Here is an 11006-nt window from a genome sequence, read left to right as displayed (position 1 = left end):
CACACAAGCAGAGATTTCGTGTTTATTGCATTATACTGGACCACATCTTCGTGGAATGCGTTTAATGTAATTGATCTACATCGGACGACGATTGGCTGCTGGCGCCGTCCATCCATTTTTCCGGATCATTTTATGGAATGAGTCCAACGAGGTAAATATAAATCTCAAGTGGACCGTTTCATATGAAACAATGTTGATTCAACGCCAACCATTAAAAACTTCTTAGGGGTTACGAAAGTTTTGGATCAAATTGATATTTATTTTTTCCCTTAATCCAGGTCTTTATGACCTAATTAATAGGTTGTATGTCAAATAAACATTACAGTGGGACCTGGAAAGTTTTTTAAAGAAGGATATTCAATCACTACTTGTTTTTACGGCGTGGTCCACCTGAGATTTATATCTGCCTCATTTTGGGGACAAAGCCTTATATTATCTGAAAAAATAGATGGACAGTGTCTATAAGACATACATCATGGTGGGGCCCACAGAGCACCCACCACTAGCCACCTAGCTAGTAGCCAAACCGCGTCCTCTGGATTCATTCTTCAGACAGCGGGACGCAGATTGCGTCCTACCCCTGTGCGGGCAGCGCTCTGTGGGGCCCACCGTGATGTAAGTGTTTTATTCATACCGTTCACCGATTTTATCATATCATTTTAAGGTATGATCCTAAAAATGAAGCAGGTCCACATCCCAGTCGACCACACCAGAGGAAGCAGCACTTATAATGACATCCACCTTTGAAACCTTTCTATGGGCAAACGTGATGTTTTTTTTACCATCCAACCTATTCATAATGTCATGTAGAGGTGGATGAAGTGAAAACACAAATATCAGCTTGATCTCAAACTTCTCCCGCTTTCAAGAAGTTTTTAGTGGTGGACGTTCAATACCCACTTTGTGGTCCACTTAAGCTTTAGACCTACCTCATTTTTTGCTTCATATCTTAAAATGATTTTTGAAAAGAGTTGAACGGTGTGGATAAAACATTGACATCACAGTGGGCCCCATAGAGCCCTACCCGGATGGATTACAGTCTGGGCGGGGGTAGGACGCAATCTGCGTCCTAGACAGCAACGGTCCCCCCACTCAAATTAAGCCACATCATTTCACGGGTGATTGGTGAGGGGGCGCAGATTAGGTACTACCCCCGCCCATGTAGAGCTCGGGAAAGGCTAGACATGTAGCCCCTATGTTGGTGGAGAGCGGTTACGTCAAAAAACAGATGACACATCAACAAATGAAGGCGTTAGCTCGCGTTTGTACTCGTTCCACGAAAGACCTCAAATGTCTCCTCTTTTTTTCCATTGCGAAAGCCTTTCGCAGGAAGTTCCTGCACAAGGATGCTGGGTGGGCCCACAACCATTTTTTTGAAAATCTACTCCATTCATCTGTTTTGATATTTCATTTTAGGACAAAAGGCCAACAATGAAGTGGATCCAAAACTTAAGTGGGCCACACGAGAGGAAAAATTGGGAAAAGACATACCTACTGTTGAAACCTTTCTGGGCTCCACCTTAATATTTATATGTCATCCAAACCGTTTGTAAGGTCATTAACACTGGAATGAAATGGAAATACAAAAAATTTAGCCTAAAACAAATCTTTTATGGCTATAGAATATTTCAACAATTCTTTCTAAATCCCAACTATTTTCTCTCATATGGCCCACTTGAGTTTTGAATCCACCTCATTTTTTGTATAATGTCGTAAAATGAGATCTCAAAACAGATGAATGGAGTAGAATTCCCCCTAACATGGTGGTGGGCCCCACCCATCATCGTTGCGCAGAAACTTCACGCGAAAGGTTTTGAATCCACCTCATTTTTTGTATAATGTCGTAAAATGAGATCTCAAAACGGATGAACAGAGTAGAATTCCCACTAACATGGCGGTGGGCCCCACCCATCATCCTTGCATAGAAACTTCACGCGAAAGGCTTTCGCAGGAAATTCGCATCCCCTTTTCCTCATTCAAGTAGGAAATGGATTGGCTACTCCCTCTGCCACCAGCTAATAGCCAGTGGTCGGCATGTGTTTCATCCATGCCGTCCATCTATTTTTCTAAATCATTTTTCTAGATCATCCATGCAATGGGAAAACAATAGTGATTGGATATCCACCATTAAAATCCTCATAAGGCCCACTGTACTGTTTATTTGACATCCAATCTGTTGATTAGGTCATAAAGACCCAAACGAAACTAAAAACAAAGATCAGCTTGATCCAAAACTTTTATGGCCCCCAAAAAGTTTTTAATGGTCGACATTCATTCAACACTGTTTCCTGTAATGTGGTCCACTTGAGATTGGGATATACCTCATTTTGGGTCTCATACCATAAAATGATCTAAAAAAAATAGATGGACGGCATAGATGAAACACATATTGACCACTAGCTATTGGCCGATGGCAGAGGGAGTAGCCAATTCGTTTAGGACGCGGATTAGATACTGATAGGTTGAGTAGCGAGATTGGCTACTGAAGTGACCTCACCAAGTTTTGTGGACCCCACTATGATGTATGTGTTGTATCCACAACATCCATCCACTTGGAAATATTATTTTAAGGCATTAGTCAGAGAATGAGGCAGATCCAAAGCTTTAGTGGACCCCACCACAGAAATATAACGGAGAGAATGATGTCCACCGTTGAAACCTTCCTAGGGCCCACCATGATGTTTTCTCGAAATCCAACCTGTTCAAAAGTTAACAAAGACATTAAAGAAGGGAAAACACAAATATCAGCTTGATCAAAAACTTTTGTGGCCTTTAGAAGTTTTTAACGGTGGCATCACTCTCCCCACTATTTTCTATGATGGGGTCCACTGGAGCTTTGGATGTGACTCATTCTTTGGATCTTACCCTAAAATGATCTCTCCAGATAGATGGACGGCGTGGATACAAAACATATATCATAGTGGGGCAATAGGACTTGGTGACATCACTTCAGTAGCAGTCTCACTACTCAACCTATTAGTAGCCGTTTCCTTCTTGAATGGGAAAAGTGTACGCAAATTTCCTCTTTGGCATGAAGTTTCTGCGCAAGGATTATGGGTGGGGCCCACCGCTATGTTAGTGGGAATTTTACTCCGTTCATCCATTTTAAGGTCTCATTTTACGACATTATACACAATGAGGTGGATTCAAAACTCAAGTGGGCCATACGAGAGAAAACAGTGGGGATTCAGTGAGAATCGATGAAATATTCTTATGGTCACAAAAGATTTATTTCAGGATATTTTTTTTGTATTTCCATTTCATTCCAGTGTTAATGACCTTATAAACGGTTTGAATGACATATAAACATCAAGGCGGAGCTCAGGAGGTTTCAACGATAGATATGTCTTTCCCTAATTTTTCCTGTCGTGTGACCCACTTGAGTTTTGGATCCACTTCATTGTTGGTCTTTTGTCCTAAAATGAGATTTCAAAATAGATGAACGGAGTAGATTTCCAAAAAAAATGGTTGTGGCCCCCACCTAGCATCCTTGCGCAGGAACTTCGTGTGAAAGGCTTTCACAGGAAATCAGTCCTTGGGAATAGGTAGAAAGCAGAAAAAGAGGAGACGTTTGGGTCACTGTCGTGTCGAGTTGGGTCAGGGTTTGGTCAGCATCGGGTTAGACCAGGGTCAGGTTGGGTTAGCGTCGAGTTGGGTTGGGTTGGGTGATCAGCATCGGGTTGGGTCAGCGTCGAGTTAGGTTGGGTCAAGGTTTGGTCAATGTCGGGTTGGGCCAAAGTCGGGTTGGGTTAGCATCAGGTTGGGTTGGCTTGGGTCAAGGTTTGGTCAGAGTTAGGAGTTGGGTCGAGTGTGGGTTGGGTTAGTTAGGTCGAGTCAAGTGTTGATTGTGTCAGTTTGTTGGGTTGAGTCGAGTGCTGGGTTGGGGCGAGTTGGGAGTAGGCTCGTGATTTATTGATTTATTAATTTATTGATTTTGATTACTTGAATAGTTGAATTTAATATTCAATTAGTTAGATTACTTGAAAATTGAAATTAAATATTTTGATTACTTGAAATTGATTTATGCTTTATTCAAGTATTCAACTAAAAATCATATATTTAATATATGATTTATAGTTATATACTTCAATTAATTAGAAATCAATTAGTTTTAGAGCGACTTCACTTGACAATAATCTACCTACCCGTTTAAGAATTCATATAAAATAAATTATATTCAAATCAATTATTGGTTTGATATTATATATATATATATGAATTCTTAAATTGTCTATGTTGGACAGTTTGGTAATATATCATGTACCTTAATGTTGCTTACACAATTTACTTGGAATTCGAGATTCGGTGCATCAATCTAATTTATTCTCTGAATATATGGTTCTCAACTGGTTGACTACTTCCCATCTATGACTATGAATAACAGGTAATGGTGATGACACTCAAACAGTAGAGAATTTTTACATATATTTGGAGAATTATGGGGAGATACTGCCAAATTTTTGAATCGCATGTAAATTGTGTGAGTAGAGTACATGATATATTACTAAATGGGATAAAAAGTGAAATTAAAAGTTAGAAGGGTAATTCTTCCAGAAGTCAGGACACTCAAGGTATGAATGAACGCAGCTCCAGTTCGGCTATAGGTGATGAAATTTTGAACGTACTACAATTTATTTCTTGAAAATTATATTCTCCTAAAAATATTATTCTTTATTAACAAAAATCCTTGTGCAGAAATATCGTCTGATGACCCATTCGCCGACATTTGGGATTATGGTACCCAAGTTTACTTCCCAACATCTGGAAGAATGAAAAGTAAATGTCGTTTGTGTGGAGACAAATTCGTCAACAAAACAAATAAGCTAAGAATACACTTATCTGGTTGGGGAGGAGACACAAAACCATGTTCTAATGCCTCATAGGAAATACGTATTCTTTTCCAGGCTCTCTTAGACTCGAATAAGAAAACTCCCATCCCCTCCACACCAAATTCAATTAGCCACAAAAAATATCATAACAAGCTTATTATTAGAGATGAAAATTCAGAAATAGAGAAAGTGCAACAAATTAGTAAGAAAGAAAAAGAGAAAAATGCCAAATTAAAAGCTATAGAAGAAGAGCAACTGAAACTTTCTATGAAGATAAGTAGGGAAGAGGCAGAGGCATCTAGATATCGATGTCCTCCAAAACAACACGACGTCGAGGCAGGGCCAAGCATGGATACAAAGAAGAACCATAAAACATCAAAGTTTCTCTACAGGCTCTCATCATTCTATAAGATGTTGGGAACTCCTTATAAATCGGCTCATAAAGAAGGATTGAAAAAGTTAGCTAAATCTATATAGGAACATGATAATGAAGTTTCACCACCTTCTGATTCAGAAGAAGTAAACAATTATCCTGAAGAAGATAATACATCTGGATCTGCAAACATATTTCTTGTTGACAAAAGCGATGGATCGGGTTCAGATAAAAGTGATTATAACGGTCGGGAAGGCGTTCCTCATATGGACCATATTAATAAGATGCTGATGAATTTTGAGTGAGTTTATGGTTTGTAAAATAACATTCTCATATTTTTATTTGCTAGCTTGTATTAACTTGTTATGCATTGCCAATCTTGATTTTTTATCATTGTAAAATAATATTAACTCAACTCAACTCAATCCCAGCTCAACTCGACTCGAACCAGCGAGCCGAGTTGAGCTTAAGGGTTGAGCTCGAAGATCGAGTCGAGCTAAGCTCGAGCTTGGGTCATGGTGGGGTCAAGCCGAGTTGAGCTAGGCTTAAACTCGACCCGTGTACAACTCTATTTCTAGGTTCCAAAATACACAATGGCAGCCTAGAAAATTTTGTAAAAATGCCATTCTAGTTTTTAGTTTGTACTTTGTACTGGTAGGGGGCTGTGTTTCAGCAATCCAAACCATTGATTTTATGGACCCCACTGCATAGCCCATGCTCTAAAAATCCCCAAAATTATAAGTAACACCTTAATAATATTTTCCCAACATTAGTTAATAAAACAAATATTCTATAGCCAGCATCTTCCAACATTTCATTTATCCTTGTTGCATGACTCATATCAATAAAGTAAAAATAGCAGCCAGATGTGTTTCCCATTATCTTCGGTTTGGTATATTTTAATCACGAAGCTTTAATAGGTTTTGCCCCCACCAATCATGTTAATGATTTAATTGAGTTCAACCCCCCAAAATGTGATTCAATGATCAAGCCATTGCAGGAATGGATTTTTATTCATCAACTTGTGTCCTTTTATCATAGCCAGTCATGGAAATCTAGGGTTTCAACATTGTAAGAAGATGCCCACAACATTCGATCCTATTTTAACAATTGAAACTACGAATATAGCTCCCCAAAGCAATTCTTGACTAGCAAACGCTGCTTGAACAATCAAAACTTGTGAAAACCCTTATCTCAATGAAAAGCTTGATTGGCCTCCAGATTGACAACAAATAACATGCTTAAGACTCATGCATAATCCTTCTATTTATTGAAGAATTGAAGTTTTCAAATCGTCCTAAAAGTGCTACTTTGGAAGTGTTTGCTCATTATCTGCATCTCCTTCCTCGACTTCAAGTTTCTTTGGAGTGAGACGGGGATGAAGAGCTTGCTACTTCTTGTTCTCATTCAAGAAATAATAAAGAAATATAGCAGAAAATAGAATATACAAGAAAATAAAAATAAAAATTGGAGAGCCGAGGCATCTTATAATTAGTCTTAAATATAGATTTGCCCCCACAAGGAAGATTCTCGATGCACTGGGTCTCAACAACTAAGTCTCAAGATATACACAATAGCTCTCATTGATGATGAACAACATGAATCTGGTGTATGCGTGATCTAAGCCACACAAACTCAAGCTTGTTGTTCCTAATTTGCCCAGAAAAAAATAAATAAAAACTAGAGCTAGAGAGTAAGAGTCGAAGATAGTTTTTCTGTGTGTGGAATGTTGGGGAGACGCGCAAAAGCAACCCCAAGTTATAATCACACAATAAGAGATCAATCACACAAAGCACAAATGGAATACAAGCTTTTACGTGAAAAAACCCTCATGGAAAAAACTACGGCACAAAGTGATAGTGAATCCACTATAAATTAATGTTACAATAGATTGAATAAGCTCACCAATCCGAGAATACACCTCGAATACCACCAAAAACCCTAGCTTTGCACTCCCTTTCCTCCCTAAAAGCCCTAAGCATGTTCTCCTTACCCTAATCCCCAATTACAACCCCTTTAATAGGTTAAAAACTGAAATAGGAAATAAAAGCCACAATTCTGCAAAACTCCGCAAGTCGTTTGATGGGACCTTCAATTATATTGAGTGCTATCGATGACCCATCAATGGGATCGAAGCGACCTTCGATCAGATCGTTTAATAACACAAAAATTGTCCAATGAGCAAAGACCAAAATTCAAGATTTTCTCGATGGGATCGAGTGGGCTATCGATAGGATAGACAACTACTCAATGGGATTGAGTGGTCTGTCGATGCCATTGACAGACTCAATTGCAAACAAATTTAAGACACTTTCTCCACCATGTATTCAATCTTTACAAATCACAACTCCAAGTTTCATCTCTAATTGCCTCCATCATAGATACACCATCATCGCCGCTTCTTGTGTACACTCCACCTTCGTCAAGCCTTTGCCAAACTTCGACAAGTTACACATAACTTGAGCTTCTATATAGGAACCACCTTTATACTCATGTCTGTTGGATTCACACTTGTACTCAAGAGTCATTTCACCTTTTTCGAGCACTTGTTAGATAAAATGACACTACCAAAAAAAGGATCAACGTCGACAGTCATGTAGTGCTTTCCCCAATGGCTAAAAGCCATCGGCAAATCATAAAAACTTGTTGGCTAATGTAGTAGGTTCTTAAAACCTTTATTGTAAGTGCACTACAAAAAAAAAAAAAAAAAAGCGGTCTATGAGGTCCTCCACAATGTATTTTATCTAAGCTGTCCATCCATTTTGATAGCTCCTTTTGGGGCATAAGCCAAAAAGGGAGGTAGATCAAAGGCCCAAGTAGACCACACCATAGGAAACAATAGAGATTAAGTGTCTACCATTGATACGTGGTGTGTTCCCCTCGAAGCTTTGATCTACCTCCTTTTTGGGATCATGCTCTAAAATGAACTGCAGAAATGGATGGATGGAGTGGATAAACAACATGCATCTCTGTGGGCTCCACGAGCACCTAACTGGACCGTCCTTCTCTCGCTATGTGTGGGGTAGAGGGACACAGATTGTGTACTAACACCATCAGTAGCGAGGTGGCTATTGACTTGCTCTATGGGCCCCACATAATATATGTGTGTTTTATCCAAGTCGTCCATCTACTTTTTCAAATTATTATAGATATTAATACAAAAAATGAGGGTGATCCAAATCTCAAGTGGACCACACGACAAGAAAACAGTGGAGATTGAATGCCCACCATTAAAAACTTCCTAGAGTTCACTGTAATGTTTATTTGTCGTCCAACATATTGATCATATAACACACACTTGGATGAAGAGAGAACACAAATATTGGAGTAATCTAAAACTTTTGTGGCCGCTAAGACATTTTTAATGGTGACTGTTCAATCACCCCTCTTTCCTGTTGTGTGGTCCATATGAGATTTAGATCTGCCTAATTTTTGGGCTCATGCCATAAAATATTCTAGAAAAATAGATGGATGGCATGGATAGGACACATGCATCATGATGGGGCCCACATGGCATTGTCAATGGACACCTCGCTACTGATGCGGTCAGTAGGCAATCCACGCCGGACACAAATTTCCTATGAAAGACTTTCGCAACAAGTTGCTGTGCTAGGATGCTGGTGGGACCCACCATAGTGTTTGGGGGAAATCTACCATGTTCATCTATTTTGTGATCTCATTTTAGGACATTAGACCGAAAATGAGGTGGATCCAAAACTCAAGTGGGCCGCATGAGAGGTTACAATGGGGACTTAGTGACCATCGTTGAAACATTTTTATAAACACAAGTTTCGTATCAGATAAGATTTTCATGTTTTTACTGCATCCTAGTGGGAATGACCTCATAAACGGTTTGTATGACATATAAACATCAAGGTGGAGCCCAAGAAGGTTTCAATGATAGGAAACTCTTTTCCCAGTTTTCCCTCTCGCTGGCTAGTTTCGAAGCTTCGGATTCAACTATAGTAATCATTTTAAGCAATTTAGTCCAAACTGGCCAAAGTTTATTTCTTGATCAAAATTTGGTTTATACGTTAGTTTGAATGTAATCATTATCTTCACTAAGAAGGTGAGAATTAACTAATAGTTTGAAAGATTTACCTCATGAATTGTGAGAATTGGGATATATTTTTTTGTTAGCATAGATTTAATTATTATATCAACGTTCTTCCTAAGATTGCTTTTAAATGGAATTGTCATGATCCGTCATGGTCAGATGGCAACCTGGGATTGGGTTATCATATATACAATCAATTTTATTTTTTTTTATGATTGGGATTTGGATGGTAGATTTGATTTTGATTTCAATTTTGATTTTTTTTTCTTGCCTGTTTAAATAAGTTGGTTGGTTTGGGGCTTTGGATAACATGTTTTGAAATGAGTATTTAGTTTTGGATGTATGCATTGATTAGGGAATCCACTTCCATTATTTTTTTACTTAATGATAAACACTGATGGCTAAAACCTTCTGCGAATGCCTTTTTAGCCGACGGCTTCTGCCGTCGGCCTTAGCTATTGGAAACACTGACGGTTTTTGTCGTCAGCCGTAGCCGTCGGAAACGCAAACGGCTTTAAACCATTGGCAACGTCCCCTTTCCTGATGACCCATCTGGTGGCTAAAAGCCGTTGAGGAAGGTCAATGCCGACGTTTTTTAGCCATCAGCATTGTCTTTTTTTTTTTGGTAGTGATATGTACGAGATGCGTATGTTTACTCTCTATAGTAAATCATAGAGTTCTTAAGTGAACTTAGAACTATCAGGTGATTGGGTTTAGATCATAAAGTTCGAAAGGTAAGTCCTGCACGATAGTAGTGAAACTATTGGAACACGCAATCATTCGTCGCCATGAAGATGTCGGTGTCAACTGTTAGAGTACTATTATGGCTTCTTAATCCCCTTATCTTTTAAGTCCATAATCAGCATGTGTGCTTAAGATATTTGAGCACATTGGTTATAGGGCAAGTGGGAAATTGTTGGAGCTAGTGCCTTGGAAAACCAATGTAAGATCTAATCTATTAACCGTGTGGATATGATTAGGACGATCACAATTGTAGATCATGATGACCATGAGTCCTTGGTGGACATTCCATTAATCCTTAGTGTATAGTGTTACCTTGAATATTCATTATAGGTTTATTGATGAGTGATTCCTCTAATAGTCATTGGAAACTTGAGATTGGACATAATGATCATTTACTTGGGAGAGTCATGGTCTATGGATCTCAGTACCCTGTTAGACCATGACCATCACAGGAGCATGGGACATACATGTGGTCATCAGTTCATGAGATATACAATTATCTTGTGTGAGGGGAGTGACTTGGGTCAGGATGGACAAACTCCACCATCGGGAACCTACTTGGTATCGATTTATGCCTTACCCTTAACCTGCATAGGAGTGTGAGTGTGTCATGAACAAAAGATCCAGTTCAGACCTTTGCTTACTTACATTAATGGATTGAGATTAAGTCAACTATCTGGGAGCCCATTAGCCTAGGCTATGATCATGAAATCAAGACTTAATGATGCATAAAAGATGATTAACCTTAGACTTGAGGATGTATAGGAGTCATAATCTTGATGGGTCGATTTTTGCACTTCCTACGAGGTCCACGTAAGGCCAAATAAAGTGGATGTAGGTAGGTACTTCCATAAGGAGCCATTGATTCTTCCACGATCCAATAAGAGATCCACTGGTTTACCTAGGAACATATTTATGTCCTTAATATGGATATATCAGGAACTCATCAAGTTGTTTTTCCACTGGTCCCAGCACTCTGATTGTTTTAATTGAATTTTTAAAG

The sequence above is a fragment of the Magnolia sinica genome, chromosome 2 (assembly GCF_029962835.1).
Source record: "Magnolia sinica isolate HGM2019 chromosome 2, MsV1, whole genome shotgun sequence".
Classification (NCBI taxonomy): domain Eukaryota; kingdom Viridiplantae; phylum Streptophyta; class Magnoliopsida; order Magnoliales; family Magnoliaceae; genus Magnolia; species Magnolia sinica.
Note: the sequence above shows the minus strand (reverse complement) of the source record.